Source organism: Phascolarctos cinereus, unplaced genomic scaffold (assembly GCF_003287225.1).
Source record: "Phascolarctos cinereus isolate Bilbo 61053 unplaced genomic scaffold, phaCin_HiC Scaffold_4;HRSCAF=312, whole genome shotgun sequence".
Classification (NCBI taxonomy): domain Eukaryota; kingdom Metazoa; phylum Chordata; class Mammalia; order Diprotodontia; family Phascolarctidae; genus Phascolarctos; species Phascolarctos cinereus.
Genome location: NW_027555847.1, coordinates 230058838 through 230075212, shown reverse-complemented (window position 1 = coordinate 230075212; position 16375 = coordinate 230058838). Strand labels below are relative to the sequence as shown.

The window sequence follows — 16375 nt, the reverse complement described above, 5'->3', positions numbered from 1 at the left end:
ATGTTCAGCCTCTCAGTCACTTATAACTGTAGCTCTAAGTTAGCTTACTGAATTTTGTTTTAAATTTGTTTTCTGGATACAGCACGCGCAAGCAATGGCGGGAACCGAGAGGCAGCGTTTCAGTCCCTTCTGTGCTGCAGTCCTGTGTCCGTCCGCTCTGGGTCAGCACCACCGTGGAGGCCCTGACACCATCCAAAAATTTATCAGTGAAGATCAACTGCCACATCTGCTTCTTTATGGCCCTCCCAGGACAGGAAAGATGTCCACCATCCTGGCCTGTGCCAAACAATCCTACAAAGACAAAGAGTTCAACTCTATGGTCCTGGAGCTCAATGTTTCTGATGACCGAGGAATAGATACTATACAGGATCAATCCTGAACCTTGCCAGCACAAGGACAATATTTAAGAAAGGTTTTAAACTTGTGATATTGAATGAGGCAGATGCCATGACCCAGGATGCTCGGAATGATTGAGAAATTCACAGAGAATACCAGGTTTTGCCTCCTCTGTAATTATCTGTCAAAGATCATCCACGCCCTGCAGTCTTGACGTACAAGGTTCCAATTTGGCCCCTTGACTCCTAAGCTGATGGTTCCCCACCTAAAGCACGTCATACAAGAAAAGAATGTTGACATAAGGGAAGATGGAATGACAGCACTTGTCACCCTTCCCTGTGGTGATATGCGAAGGGCCCTGAACATTTTGCAGAGCACCAACATGGCCTTTGGGAAGGTAACCGAGGAGATAGTGTACACCTGCACAGGACACCCGCTGAAGTCTGACATCGCCAACATTCTTGACTGGATGCTGAACCAGGACTTCACCACCATGTACAGGAATATCATGGAACTGAATATCCTGAAGGGTTTGGCATTGCATGATATTCTGACAGAGATACACTTGTTTGTACATCGAGTTACTTTCCACCTCCAGTTTGAATACATTTGCTGATCAAAATGGCAGACGTTGAACACAGATTGCTGTTGGCACAAGTGAGAAGAAGTGAGAAGACTCAGCTAAGTTCCCTCATCTCTGCTTTTCAAGTCACCAGAGATTTAATGTAGCAGAAGCCTGAGCAAAACAATTTCCAAGCCCCCAGCAATGACTAGAAAACAAAAGACTTCTAAGTCTGGGCCTCTTGGAAGAAAGCAGTGGCCCCAGAGCTGGAAATGGACCAGAAGTCCTGGAAATGTTGACTTTTTCCATTTGAGTAATAAGGAACTCAAAGGACACTTGGGTGTTCTGTTTGCTGCACTGTTTGGGGTGCGAATGTAAAAGTCTATTTCATGACCTGACTATAGTATACCCAACTTAGTTAAGGTCTTTTTGCCCTCCAGGGCTCTGATTGATGGAGAGGAGTCCTTAAGTGTGCCCCATCTGGAGCTGTCCCAGAGAATAATGTTTCTATCTCAAGTGTAATCTGTGATAACATCTTTACTCATTGTTACTGGGTTTATGGTTGAAAATAAGTTTTGTGATTTTCTAAAAAAAATTGTTTTCTGTCAAACGTGAGCTTATGAATGTTCTGTGTTTAGCTTTCCTTTTGTGCATAGCAAGTAAATACTGTCTCATAACTGATTCATATTATATATTGAGTAACTTTCTATTCTTTCTTTTTGAGAAACTCTAGACATGAACCATCACCTAAGTGTTAAGTAAATTTCCCCCAATGTTGGGGTGGAAATTTAATTAGCCAAAGAGTATGAGAAAAGGGAACCTAAACCTTGCCTTTGGATGCCACTCTCCCCAGGACCGAACCTGTTCCAAATTACATGTGTGGGTGCATAGCAAAAGAGCCTTCTTAGTAAGGAGAGTAGCATAATAGCCCAGCCACTTTGGGCTTGCTATCACAATGTCAAAAGGGGGAAGAAGATGAATAAGCATAATATTCCCTGTGCCTCCAGCAAATATTAATATTATAAACCTTCAGCAAGATTAGAACTATTCATCCTAGCCTCAGGGGCACCCTCTTGCTGACCCTATCCTACCTCTATGAATATTTGTTTTAGAATATCCCATTTTTCCTACAGTGGTCATTTGTGCAACTTATTGCATCTAAATCTTTGGTAGTAATAAAAATTTACAAACTGAATTATGACATAGTAAGTATTGGTCCATTTGGTTACCTAGTGAGTGTCTTTTGATTGCTGTATGGATTGTTACATAGTCAATAACATTTCTGAAGTCTGAGTCCATCACCATACTCTCCACACTATTATGACCACTCTGCCTCCCACATGTTAACATTGGCTTAAAGCAAACTTTAATGAGTAACAGCATCTTCACTGTGAAAGAAATGACTGCTTATAACAAAAAGATTGCAGAATCTTATTTGACTTCATCCACATCTGCTCTATGAAAAAAGATATATTGATTTTCTTTTATGATTTGCCTTACTAATGCCTCTATGCCAAATAATTCTAAAGATGAAATAACTTGGAGCATACTTGACTAAAATTCAAAAAGATACTTCATGCTTTGAAAATGAAATCAAAGTTAGTTTGGCCAAAGAGACCTTACATTGCACCTCCCCCATCCCTTCTTTCTGCTTTGATGGAACCATAAGAACCTTCTGCAACTTCCCTCCGGGGAAACCCCCTTAGACTTGCCCATTATTAAAGGGACATGGACATAAATTTGTGTACCTGACAGCAAGATCAGCATTACCACCTGGAAGAGAAACCAATGCCTAATGCCACTCTGCTTACTCAATCTGTGCTACCTTCAGGAGAGATGCTTCCTTTCTCCCAATCAGGGTGCTCAATTTACTGCACTGCATTAATGTGACACTGATCCTATGGTTCTGAGAGAGGCATCAGGAATTTGTCAGATACCCTAGAGTGCCCTCTATTTATATGTTGTCTTCCCTGATTGAATGCAAACCCCTTGAAGCAGGGATTTTTCATTGTTGTCTTTGTATCCCTACCACCTAGCATAGTTGTTGGTACATAGGTGCCTAATAAATGCTTGTTGGTTGATTGACATTTTAGATAAAGTGTTACTATTTAATGAATTCCAATGAATGGTCTGTCTATAATTCTTTGAGCCTGAATTGAAACCATAAGACAATAGATTCAGAGCTGGAAGGACCTTAGAGAATAACTAGTCCAACTCCCTCATTTTAAAGTTGAGGAAAAAAGTTAAGCAATATACTGGGGTCGTATACTAATAAATATCACCTGCAGGGTTGGAATGCAAGTGTTTCTGATTGAAGACTGAACACTCTATTATGCCAGTCTGCTTCTCTGGTAGAGAAGACTCCTATAAAGGATGAAGGATACTATTGTGATGGTGATACATTTTTAAGAATAGCTAGCTAGTATTTATATAGTGCTTTAAGATTTACAAAGTATTTTACAAATATTAACTTATTCTTGAAACAATCCTGGGAAGTAGGTGCTATTATTATTCTTATTTTACAGGTGAGGAAACTGAGGCAGATAGTGGTTAAGTATACTGAGACACACAGCTAATAAGTATCTGAAGCTAGATTAGAACTCAGGTCTTCTTGATTCCAGGTTTATACTGCATCACTTAGCTGTCAGAGAGAACCTGGAAGGGAACTCAGAGATGATTCCTTTCCATGTTGTGCAACATACTCAGAAACTCGGGGTCAACATTTTTTAACTGAAGAAAAAGTTTGGTATTATGAAACTTCTCCAAAGCAAAGAATTTCATATACGTGGCATAAGGTAAAAATATGGAAAGATGTAAGGGGATGGAAGCAAGGTTGCAGCACGTTACTAACAATACCTCATTTTCCAGAAGTAGCATAAAAGGTGTCAAGCCTGAGGATGACTTCTGAAGGCCAATAATATAGCATAAGGGGTGTGTGAGTGTTTAGGGAGGACTAGTACCTCTGGTGTGCAGGCTTGCCGAGCCCTTTTCAGGTCTGCTCATCCACCCAACTCTCACCCGTGGCTCCAAGAAGCTGTAGCACATATGCAGCAGCCACATCCTGGTAAAACCGTCTTGGTAGATGATCTAAACCAGGTTGAGGGTAACCAACAGGCCTCAAACCTGGTGGTGAGTTAGGGGAATGTCTACCCCAAGGATCTCCCCGCGTTGAAAGGGCAGATAAGAACAATTTGTTCCAAAGCCCACCAAGGTGGCTGAAGCAGGTGCTGTGGAGCTTGGTTAGAACTTGGTCAGACATTGAAGAAGCCAAGGTCATCCACTGCATCCCAGGCCATCATCCATCATATTGTTTTACCACTAGACTTTACTCTGGAAGAGTGAGGCTAACAACTTCGTGCAATTCTGCCTCACTTAAATCCAATCCACTCACAAGTCAAGACATTACCCCATGATGTTATAGGTCTTCTCTGAAAGCAAAGGATGAACAACAACAGCATTGTGGCATAAACATCCTTTTCCCAACATTCTGTGACCACTGACCCCTGTAGTCAGTGTGGCACCCATGTAAACTGAGAAGAATAGGGAAGGTCTCCAAAGATTCTCTTCAGAGCAGTCACTGGTGACACTGATTTATCACCGCCTTAACCTTGTAATATATTTTGGACCTAAGGCTTCAAAAAAGCTACAAGTTCAGTAGCATATATGAGATTTCCCCCCCAGAGAGCCAGGATTTATGGTATCTGTTGGGGATAGTATTTCTGCAAGGAACAAAAGCCTGGAAATTTTCAGCTGATTTTGTTGCCAGCATAGCCCAGAATAGTTGGGTTGTGATGTGGTATCAGACACAGAGAAGTACATGGAGTTTTTGAGGGATAAATAGAGAGAGAAATGTCAATCAGGACTGCTACAGAAGGCAGGACTATCTGTGTACTATAAAACTGTAAGGGTTCTTTCTGCCTCTCTTCTGTGTCCTGGCCCTATGAGGCCAGAAGTTCAGTACACACCAGAGAAGAGAAATTGCTCAACTCCTGCCCTGCTGAACCAGAGCAATACATAGATGACCTGGGGAAACATACAGATGGCAGTTCTAGTTTTCTAGCACAGGGAGTCTTTATTTAAAAAAAAAAATTTGTTGGTATCTTTTGTCCTTATATCACCAAAATTTTCCCGTATATCCCTTCCTCCTCCAAGAGAGTCATTCCATGTAACAAAGTTTTTTTTTTTAGGAGGAAGAAGGAAAAATCAGTTCCACTGATTAAAACATTAAAAAAAAAACCTGAAAATAAAACCAATGTTCCATATTCATAAACTCCCCCTCCCCCCTGAAAAGGATTAGAGGAACATGACTTCTCATGGCTCTTCTTTGGGGCCATGTTTGTTTGTCATTTTAGCACATAAGATCAACTTTTTTGTATCACGGAACCTGTTGGCAGTCTGGTTAAGCCTAAGAACCCTTTTTTTCAGAATAATGATTTAAATGCATATGGTACAATTGTTGTGTTTTTGTTATTGAATCATTTTAGTGGTATCTGACTCTTCGTGACTCCATTTTGGGGAGTTTTCTTGTCAAAGATACTAGAATGGTTTGCCATTTTCTTCTCCAGCTCATTTTACAAATGAATAACTGGGGCAACCAGGGTGAAGTGACTTGCCCAGGGTCTCACAGCTAGTAAGTATCTGAGGCCAGATTAGAACTCCTGAAGATGAGCCTTCCTGATTCCAGGCCCAGTGCTCTATACACTGTGCTACCTAAATGCTCTGTATAGTAACATACATAGGATTAAAGGGGAAACCAATTATTCTGAAATGACATTACCAAAATATTAGAAAAAGAAGTTCAGATACCCTCGGTTAAGAACTCCTGTATCTAACATGTTCGAAAACAGCATTGGAGCATTGGAGCAGCTCAACTCCTAGTCCAGACCTTAACCACTGCTAGAGAGACTATGAAAATCCCTTGAGTGACCAGTTACCTGCTTCCCTAGCAAGCATCATGAATGACACATCAAACATATCCCATTTCATTTTGTCCATGATGGCAGGGAATGAGAGCTTTCAGTTTGGGGGGCTGAAAGGAGAAGACATGGACTCCAACCTGAGGGAAGAGGTTGGTTTGAGATTTAGACCTGGTATATGTGTGGAACATAGCATGTTGTGATTCAAGTGACTGTTCCTTTGATATTTACCATTATCCATTAATCTTATTAAACAATTAGTTTAATCATTAACATTGGGGTATGAGCTAATGAAATAACATTCTGGATGTGGAAGGAATGAGTGGCCTATAGTTGTTGAGGGATATCACTGACAGGCACTCCTAGAGCTGAGGATATGAACCAAGGGTTAAGGTACTAGATGATTGACCTCCACCTCTCCCGCAGTCCCTCCAAGCTCAACCTGATAAAGCATTAGACAGGGAAAGATGTAATAGATGTATAGGGAAAGCCTCCTAGGTAACCAGATTTCCTGGCACTGCATTGCTTTGCTCCATCAGATTCTCACTGGGTTCTCTTGCAGTTAATGTTAAGAACTCTAGCTTAGAGAAAATGCAATGTTCATAATCAGTCTGGAAGGTTAAATTTTTCCTCTGTGCTAAAAAATAAAAAGATATCTCTGTGCTAGTGATCATTGTCTGGCATGGTGTTGTGAAAGCCATCCTTCAAGTGTTTTTGTAATGAAATTGGGATAGGTTAACAAGTGAGTGAAGTAGAATGTGAATGTGAGAAAAGAGAAAGAGAATGGACCTTTAAATGCATATAGAGTTTGTGGATAAGCAGAGTAGAATATTATGCAAATGAATGCAAGGTGAGGCAGCTAGGTGGTACAGTGAATAGAGCACTGGCTCTGGAGTCAGGAGGACCTGAGTTCAAATTTGGCCTCAGACACATACCATTCACTAGCCGTGTGACTCTGGGAAGTTACTTAACCTCAATTGCCTTAACCATCCCCCCCCCAAAAAAAAATGAACGTAAGGAAGGGAGGGCATCTAAGTGCATCCTAGGAGCTGATTCTGTGTTCGGAATCAGTGAGTTGTGTTTGGGGACAGTAGGTTCTAGAGCAGGCAAAGACAGATGGCCCCTGCTGCTAAGCTTTCCCTGAGGCTCCAGGCATTAAGATTTGTTCTTCAGTTTCCTCTTTATCCATGGCCCTAAGGAAACACTCTCTTAAAATTAGGGGAAAGATGTATATTTTTTTCCTCTAGGCCTCCCTTCCCAGCCTCTAATTGGCCTTCACCCTTGTGGAAGTTTCTTCTTGAACTACCAGACCAGATAGATAGGTAGATAAAGCATTTTTCAAGAGCTTATTATGTGCCAAGTACTATGTTAAGTGCTGGGGACACAAATAAAAGCAAATAAAGACTTGCCCTCAAAAAGCTTACATTCTACTGGGGAAAAGTTAACACTTAAAGGAAAGCTGGGAAGTGAGGGGGCATACGTGAGTATCACCGATAGGAGAACCATTGTAGCTAAAGCACCTATCATAGCATTTCCACTATGGAAGCATGCTTTGGGAAACTGAGGCCTCTGACTTGCCTCTCCTTTTACATTTTTATGTCCCTGCTCTCTTCCTAAGATGCCCTTCTGCGTTCTCATCTGTGCCTCATTGACAATGATGAATAAGATGATCAAGGGTGCCATACTGGATTCACGGGCCAGAGTGATTCAATAGCAATCTGACATCTCTCACTGAATCTTAATTGGTTGTTCCAGTGGCTCTGTGTGGTCTTCACAGGCCCAAACTCACAACCTTTTTTTAGCCCCTGTGTGATTCAGCTGAATGGTCATGTCATCTAAAGCCACCCAATCCCCAGGTAGAGGATAATCTGCTAAGTGGTCATTTAAAGAAAGTTCATATTCATACACACACACACACACACACACACACACACACACACACACACACACATATATCTGTACACTTACTTCCAGTCCATGGAAGTTCTGACTGGGCAGAATGCATTTATGTTAGGCTATCAAAGTCTGTCCTCCATGTTAGAATCCAGCATGGTAGTTGCCACATCTTGCTTGCACCAATATTTTTTCCAGATGGTTAGAGACCATGCCTTAAATTTCTGAGAGCTCCACAGCAAAGGGATAGGTGGTAGAATGCCTGTATTAATGAGTAAGATAAAGGCCAAGATGGTACACATACCAGATTTGCAGATAACACATAGCTGAGAATGATGGCTATCTCCTTGGAGGAGTCTAGATCCAAATAGATCTTGACAGGTCAGAATGTTGGAGTGAATCAAATAATGTGAAATTTAATAGGGATAGATGTAATTATTCCTGGGATCAAAGAGTCAACCTCTCATGGAGGAGTTGTATCTAAATTGCAATACATGTGAAAGAAGAGAGCTGTAGTGGACTGAAAGCCCACTTTGAGTCAACAGTGTTATTTGGTAACCAAAAAACTAGCATTCTCTTAGGCTCCATTTAGGGAAGCAGTGTCCATAATGAGGGAAGTGATTGGTGCTATTTTTCTCTTTCCCAGACAGACTATATCTGTAGCATTATATTTAGTCCTGAGTGCTTCATTTTAAGGACATTAGTAAGATGGCAAGCATCCATAGGAAGGTGATCAGTACAGTGAAGGGCTTTGAGATTATGACATATGAGAATCAGTTAAAAGAATTGGGGATCTTTAGTCTGAAAATGAGAAGACTTAGGGAGGATATGAGAGCTGTCTTCAAATATTTCAAAGGCTGTCAAATGGGATTAAACTTGTTTTGCTTGGCTTTAGAGGGCAGAAATAAGGGTAAGGGTAGAAGGCACAGTGAGATTTTTGCTTGATACAAGAAAAAAATTTTCTAACAGCTATCTAAAAGCAGTACAGGCTGCCTCAAGATGTGATGAGTTTTCTCTCACTAGAGTGTTTAAGCAAAGGCCAACAGCCATTGGTTGCATATGTTATAAAGTGGACTTTTTTTTCCAGAACCAAGTTGGACCATATAACTTTTGAGTTCCCTTTCACTTCTGAGGTTCTGTAATTCTATGATTCCCTTAGAGAATTCTCTAATCTTCCTGCAATGGGAACTACTCGTGCTGGACCTGTTGAAAAAGATCATATCTGGGTCGTATGTGTTAGCTCTCAGCGGCCCCTGTGTAAGGCCCAGGTGGAGAAATAACAGCAAGCCTAGACAGCAACAACATCACCAGAGCTGAGGGTGCTGATGCGGTTGCCATGGTCACTTGTATGGGTTGCTTCTGCTATGTCAGAAACTGAGTGATCATCCCTGGCAGTTCCTGCAACTGTTCACTTAATCTATGGATGACCTCTATTAGACCTTCTAAGATTATGGAGGGAGGGGGGCAAATTCCATGTATTCTGTCATGAGAATCACACAAGGTGGGAAAGCAAAGAGGAGTTCTAATCTGCTCTTGTAAAGGAAGTATGCAGGGTAATTAGATAATAGATTCAGGTACATTTTTATATAAGCAAAAAACATATAATCTTTAAAATAAAGGGTTTGAATTTTGCAAAGCAAGAAATGGTGAATGGCTAATCCATAATAGGTTATCCAAAGTGAGCAATTACACTTTTCACTCATTAAATTGACAAAGGTGCTTAATAACAAATTTCAATATTGGCAAGATAATAAAGAAGCAGGCCCACTATCTTACTGCTGATGGAGCTATCGATTGGTGCAATCTTTTTGGAAACACAGAATGGCAGCGTATAATGGTAGCTACAAAACTATTCGTCTCTTTTCACTGAATGATCCTACTCCTAACTCTATATTTTAAATATGTCCCCAACAAAGAATGATAGCAGCAAAATCTAGAATATAGAAAAGAAAGCATTCAGAAGAGATAAGAAAGCAAATGGAAAGTTTTGTTACTTGCACTATGCTACTGAGGCAGCATGACCTAGTGAATTGAGAGTCAACCTTTTTTTTTTTTTTGGTGAGGCAATCAGGATTAAGTGACTTGTCCAGGGGTCACACAGCTAGTAAGTGAGGCTGGATCTGAACTCAGCTCCTCCTGACTCCAAGGCCAGAGCTGTACCCACTGTACCACCTGGCTGCCCTGAGAATCAACCTTAAAACCAGGAGGACCTTAGTTCATAAACTACCTCTGACATGCATTGGCTGTTTGATCCTGGACAAGTGACATGCTCTCACAGGTCTAGTCAAATTTCCATGACAATATGTTGAGGAGAAGGTAGAAGAAAGTTTTCTATTCCAATGAAAACAAAAGTCCAGACCCTATCCCTACTATGTTGCTAAAGTAAATATAAAGTCAAAAAATAAAGTGACTGAAATAAATGATTTCATGGTTAGTTTTCTTTTACTCTTGTTTGTGTATGTGAAGGTTCATTTTTATTGATAATACATGTAGAATAATTGTTTTTAATAAGTGAGTCAAAATGTGCTCATTCAGTTTGTGGTAAACATGACTCATTCAACCATCATAACAAATAGAGAAATACAAATAGTCTGCCCACAGCTTGAACGAATAAGGAAAAAATGGCACTTTTCCAGTTTTTTCACACCTGCTCCAAACCATTCATCCTAGTCTGCTTCTGGAAGACCACTGATCAAATTACCAAGACACTGAAAGGTATAGTCATCCATTATTCAAAATGTTTTCCAAATTTAGGAAAGACATAATTTGTTTTAAGTAGTAATTATTTTCTAGTCACAAAATATTTCCTGTGGCATATTGCACCAAATCATTTCCAGCCTCAACTAATATTTCAGAGGTTGTCTGACCAGTGCAAAGGGCAACGATACCATCATCTTCCTGGTGCTTTTCTTCATGTAGCCTAACATCCCATTAGCTTTGTTGACTTCCACGTCCCACCACTGACATGTACTGAGCTTGTATTCCACTAAACTGATACCTCCCAGGTCTTTGTCTCGTGAATTCTTGTCTAGTCACGTCTACCTTTGTCTTATACTTGTATAGTTGAGCACTTGAATCCAAATGCAGAATTTCACATTTACTCACAGTAAATTTTATCATATTGGAATTGAATTCTTCTCAGCTGTGGAGGTCTCCATAGCTTGATAGGAAAAGACTCTGAGCGTTTTCACTGGCTTTCTCTCTTTTTGGAACATTCTGCCACCTCATCTCTGCTTCCTGGCTAAAGTCCCACTTCCTGCAAAAAGCCTTTCCCCTTCCTCCTTAATCTTAGTGCCTTCACTCTGAGGCTATCCCAATTTATCCTATATATGTTTTGTATGTACATAATTGCTTGCGTGACCGTGAACTCCTTGACAGCAGGGATTGTTTTGGTTTCTGTTTATTTATTTTATCTTTCTTTGGACCTGTGGTGCTTCACACAGTGCATGGCACATAGTAGGCACTTAATGCTAGTTGACTGACCTTAGAAATTATCAATTCCAGACCCTTCATTTTACAAATGATCAACTGAGTCTCAGAGAAACTGAATGATTTGGCCAGGATCACACAGCTAATCTCTCCTAAGACAGGACTCAAACCAAAGTATACCTGACTCCAAATCCAGTGTACTATTCATTATACCACCCTACCATCTTCTGGGATCCTGATTTTGTCATTGAACATCAGCTATACCTCCCAGTTTTGTACCACTCACAAATTAAATAGGTGTTCCATCTCATCCTTCATCCAAGGAAATTATTGATTAAAATGTTGAATAAAAGCTGAAGGAATGGCACATTTCATGCCAACTCAGCCTAAGAGCAAGGGATTGGCACAAACGAAAAAGGTTGACTCCAAGATAAGATTTAAATGAGTTGCAAAGGAGCTCTCTAACAAAAAGTTTGTATATAAAATTAGGGTTAGAATAAAATGACAAGAAAAAAATTAGGGATTTATGCAAGATATTGATTTGTAATCTTTTTCCAAATTTATTTCCAAATTGCTCCATGAATATCATGCTGTATGTTACATAGCATTTAGGCATATCTGTTTAATAAAGAACTATTATTTTCTGAATAAGGACTGAAAGCACCTTGGGAATAGCTGAATAAATTGTGATACATGAACATAATGGAATATGGTTTCACCGTGGAGAATGATGAACGTGAGGAATTCAGGGAAATGTTGAAAAGATTTGTGTGAACTGATGAGAACAGAACCAAGAGAACAATAGAGACAACGTCTATAATATGTAATAGAATACAGTGTTAAAAGATGATAGAATTTAGATTATGTGTAATGATAGATATCGGTTAAGGTGACTAATGTTGGAACATACCTCCTTCATCTTCCTTAGAGATATGGTAGACCACAGGTATGCAATGTTACATGCTTTGTCAGCCATAGACACTGTATTAGATGATTTGCTTTGAGATGCTGTTGTTTCAGTTGTTGTTGTTATAAAGGTGGGTATTTTGGAGGGGATGGTTGAGAAGTAATTGAGGTGCAAAAACTATCAACTTGAATTAATACTTCAGTGGATCTGGGGCTCCTCTCTCCAGCAACACAGGTCACAATCCAGCCATGCTTGCTCATCCATTGTGATCCTTTGTGACTTTTGTCCATGTCCTCCCACAAACCCTTTTGGGGGTGGGGCGTGGTACTCAATGTGCTGAGAGCCTTTCTCTAGCTTCTTGGCATTGCATGGAAAGTGATGGAGCATGTGGACAGTCTACCATTCTTGATCTTGCTAAATTTATTTTTCTGGTCACACATCTCTAATGCATCAATAACATATTTTTAAAAAAACAAGTAGAGAAAGACTTTATCTCTATCAGGAAAAAAAAGAAACATATCTCTGGCATCAACCTTACTGTTAGGGCCAAGTGACAATAACCAAACTTACCACAACTAGATAAAAATGGATAATGATTGGACAAAAGAAAAAAGAACTGCCTCAGGATTGATGGTGCAAAACGTAAGTTTCACTGTGATAGCAAAAGTCATAGGGATTCTGCAGTTTTATCGTGAAGACAATATTCTCCAGGGCAGAAGCACCTTTGCCCTCAGAACCCTCATAGCACTTTGTTTAAATCTCTTTAATGCATTTATCATGTAACACTGTGCGTTCAAATTATCCATATCAATTCCACATCACTGGGGTTAGGGGTGTGGAGCCCCCATGATCTGGAAAATCCATATAAAAAGTTTTGGCCCTCCTATCATACCAGAGAAGAAGCCCAAATTATTATGGTATTAAAAGATAAAATGTGTCAATATTATACAAAACTATGCTTATGTTTTATGCATTTCTGAGTTTCTAAACTTTTTCTGTATTGTCTTATAGCCTTTGTGTGTTGTCTGCAGCTTCTGCAAAACCCTCCCAAAATTCCCATCTAACTTTCTTTTTTGGTGATGCAATTGGGCTTGAGTGACTTGCCCAGAGTCACACAGCTAGTGAGTGTTATGTATCTGAAACCGGATTTGAACTCAGGTCCTCCTGACTCCAGGGCCAGTGCTCTATCCACTGTGCCACCTAGCTGCTCTCCCATCTAACTTCTTATGCTAATCTGTGATATATCAAAACCTCAACGGGGAAAGTCTGGATGTAGAAGGGAAAACTGTATAAGACTTACCTACTTACAGAGTGTGAGTTCTATGAGGTCAGTGACTGTGTCTTATCTTAATTTTGCACTTCCCCCAGTACCCAGCATAGTATTCTGTACACACAACAGCAGACTCTTGATAAACATCTGTTGTTGTTACAGGAGGTTCTATAAATAAACACTAGCTGGGTGACCACAAGCAAGTACCTTAACTTACCTGAATTTCAGTTTCTTAATTATAAAATTAAGATAATAATATTCCCATTGCCTTGCAGGTTTGTTGTGAAAAAAGTGTTTTGCAAACCTTAAGCCATGTGCTATTTGGTCATTTCAGCCATGTCCAGCTCTTTGTGAACCCATTTGGAAGTTTCTTGGCAAAGATACTAGAGTAGTTTGTAATTTCCTTCTCCACCTCAGTTTCACAGATGAAGAAACTGAGGCAAACAGGATTGCCCAGGGTCATATAGCTAGTAAGTATCCGAGACCAAATCTGAACCCAGGTCTTCCTGACTCCAGGCCCAGTGCCATATCCATTGCAGAACCTAGTTGCCCATAAGCCCTGTAGAAATGTGTTATTATCAGTTGTTAATATTATTATTAGGCTGTTTCATGAACTGATGCCTCTGCAAACACTTCTATGAGGTAGTCTTCACCATCCTCACAGGATGCTGCTCTGTCTTCAACATCTTAACCTTGACTTCTCAGTCACGCTTTCCTACTCTTATCTCTTCTCCCACTTCCTAAGGACCTTGAACCTACTCTGTGGCTAATCTGAGATCTCCAGTCACTCAATCACTCCCATTTTATCTAGTCATTGTAAAATTGATGGCTGGTTACAATGAACTCTCTACTCAACCTGACCCTCTTTTTAGTCCCATTAATGCTGTTCTTAGATTCTTTGGTGACTTTGGCCATGCCTGTGGAGCTAATCCCCAACCCTGAGTCATACTCACATTTTGCTTTCTCCATGACCTATGCAGCTCAAGAGCAAAAGCCACATCTTATTTCATCTTTGTATCCCCAGCATCTACTAGAGCACCTTACATAAAATAAAGGTTTGTCAAATTGGATTTTTTGCTCTTAGATGACAAAGCACAGCTGGAAGACCATGTCAACTATTACAAATTCATTGTTTTCCAATAATTTTTTTAGTCACTTCTTCACTGATGACAAATGCCATCACTTTCTGCTTCAGTGAAAACATTTAGGACTTCCAGTGCTAGAATCTATTTTTAGTCTATTCCCTACCACATCATATTTGATTTATGAATATGCTTTATCCTTTCCTCCAGTGTCAAATTAATTCCAGCACGTGTGACTTTGATCTCATTCCTTTCCTGACTTTGAGGTACTCTGCTCCTATACTGTACATCTCTCTCAGTATCTTCATCCTTGTCCTCTCTACAATTATCTTCTGCTCTGAATTCTCGTGTACTTGGGTCTCTTCTTCCTCAGCTCCCAACACCCAGTTCTTCCTCACACCCAAAATTCAAACCACCGAAAAACTTTACTACACGTTGTTCTATTTCTTTACTTCCCTTCTTTGTACAAACCTCTTGAATTGTGGATGAGGGTGGATGATATGTATTTTCTATCTCAATTTCCTCTCTTCTGTAATTCATTTCTGCAATCCTGACAACACTTAGCTCTTGGAAGTCACCAATGACTATTGCCCTATCTAATAGGTTTTTTTTTCTCCCCCATTCTTGCATGTGACTTTTACGTGGTCTGAGCTTTATGCATCTCCTTTTTATCATGCTACCATTATAGCAGATGAAGACCACAAAGGACTGAAGCAGATGGGTTGTACAGTAGACTGCTGGTCTTAAGTCAAGAAGATCTGAGTTCAAGTCCTCTCTTCAACACTGATTAGTTGTGTAGTGCTGGGCAAATCACAATTTCTCAGTCTCTATTTCCTTATCTGTGAAATGGGAACAATAATAGCACCTACAACAGGGTTGTTGTGAGGATTTAATGAGATAATATTTGTAAAGTGCTTTGCAAACCTTAAAGTGCTATATGGATACTTGCTATTTTTATTTTGTGTTTTTCTTTGTTTAATGGATTACAGTTGCTTAAGAATTCATCATCAATTATCCATTCTATTGGTAAGACTCTCTACACTCACCTAGACTGGTCTTAGGCAGATATAGTTTATCAAAAGAAACTACTAGAGATTGTGTGCCTTTGAAAACACAGGGTCACATCTGCACCTCAGTGAAATATTGGAGTAGTACTTTTTAATCAGTATAGAATTACAAAATATAGCAATAGAAAAACATGTCTTTTAGCACCTATTCCTGAATGAATGAAACTTCATCCCTGATTCTCGTCAAAGTTGCCCCTTTGAGATTTATTCCCCTGAAATGTGGAGAGCATTGCAGAGTCCTGCTGTAGCTAGATCACAGATTAATCATTTTCTGTGCCACACCCAGATCTCTGCTTCTAATTAATAAGTCTCTGAAGCCCCTTTACAGCTTGGTAATAGGCTTTTCACCTCCATCCATGGAAACTCAAGAGCTCTCCAGGATGCTTGGGCTCCTGAATCTAACCATTAGAGCTATACACACCTTCCGCTCTGGATCCCCTCAAACATTTCCATATGGTCCCAGACCCTTATTGGGGGTCTTTTAAATCTCTGTCTAGATCCAAGACAAGTACAAAGGACTCATGAAGGAAAATGCTATCTATATCCGGATAGGGAACTGATGGACTCTGAGTGCAGATTGAAGCATTTTTTTTCACTTGATTTATTTTTTTCTCATGTTTTTTTTTAATCTGTTTCTTCTTTCACAAGTGTGACTAATATGGAAATATTTTTTGCGTGATAGTACATACGTAAACTATATCAAACTGCCTGCCATGTTCAGAAGAGGGGAGGGAAGGGAGAACAATTTGTAACTCAAAATTTTGTAAAAATGAGTGCTAAAATTTTTTTTCACATGTAACAACTGGGGAAAAATACTAATTAAAAATAAAATAAACCTTTATCTATCCAAGTTTCTATCTCTCTCATGACCCAATCACCCTGAGCCAGGCACACAATTCCATGGAAAGTGAAG

General features: G+C 39.9%; 1 pseudogene; it reads left to right on the top strand.

Annotated features, from left to right (window-relative positions):
- The first annotated feature begins 201 nt into the window (after window positions 1–201).
- LOC110223209 (replication factor C subunit 5 pseudogene) lies at window positions 202–1166 on the top strand (annotated as a pseudogene).
- Window positions 1167–16375: the final 15209 nt, after the last annotated feature.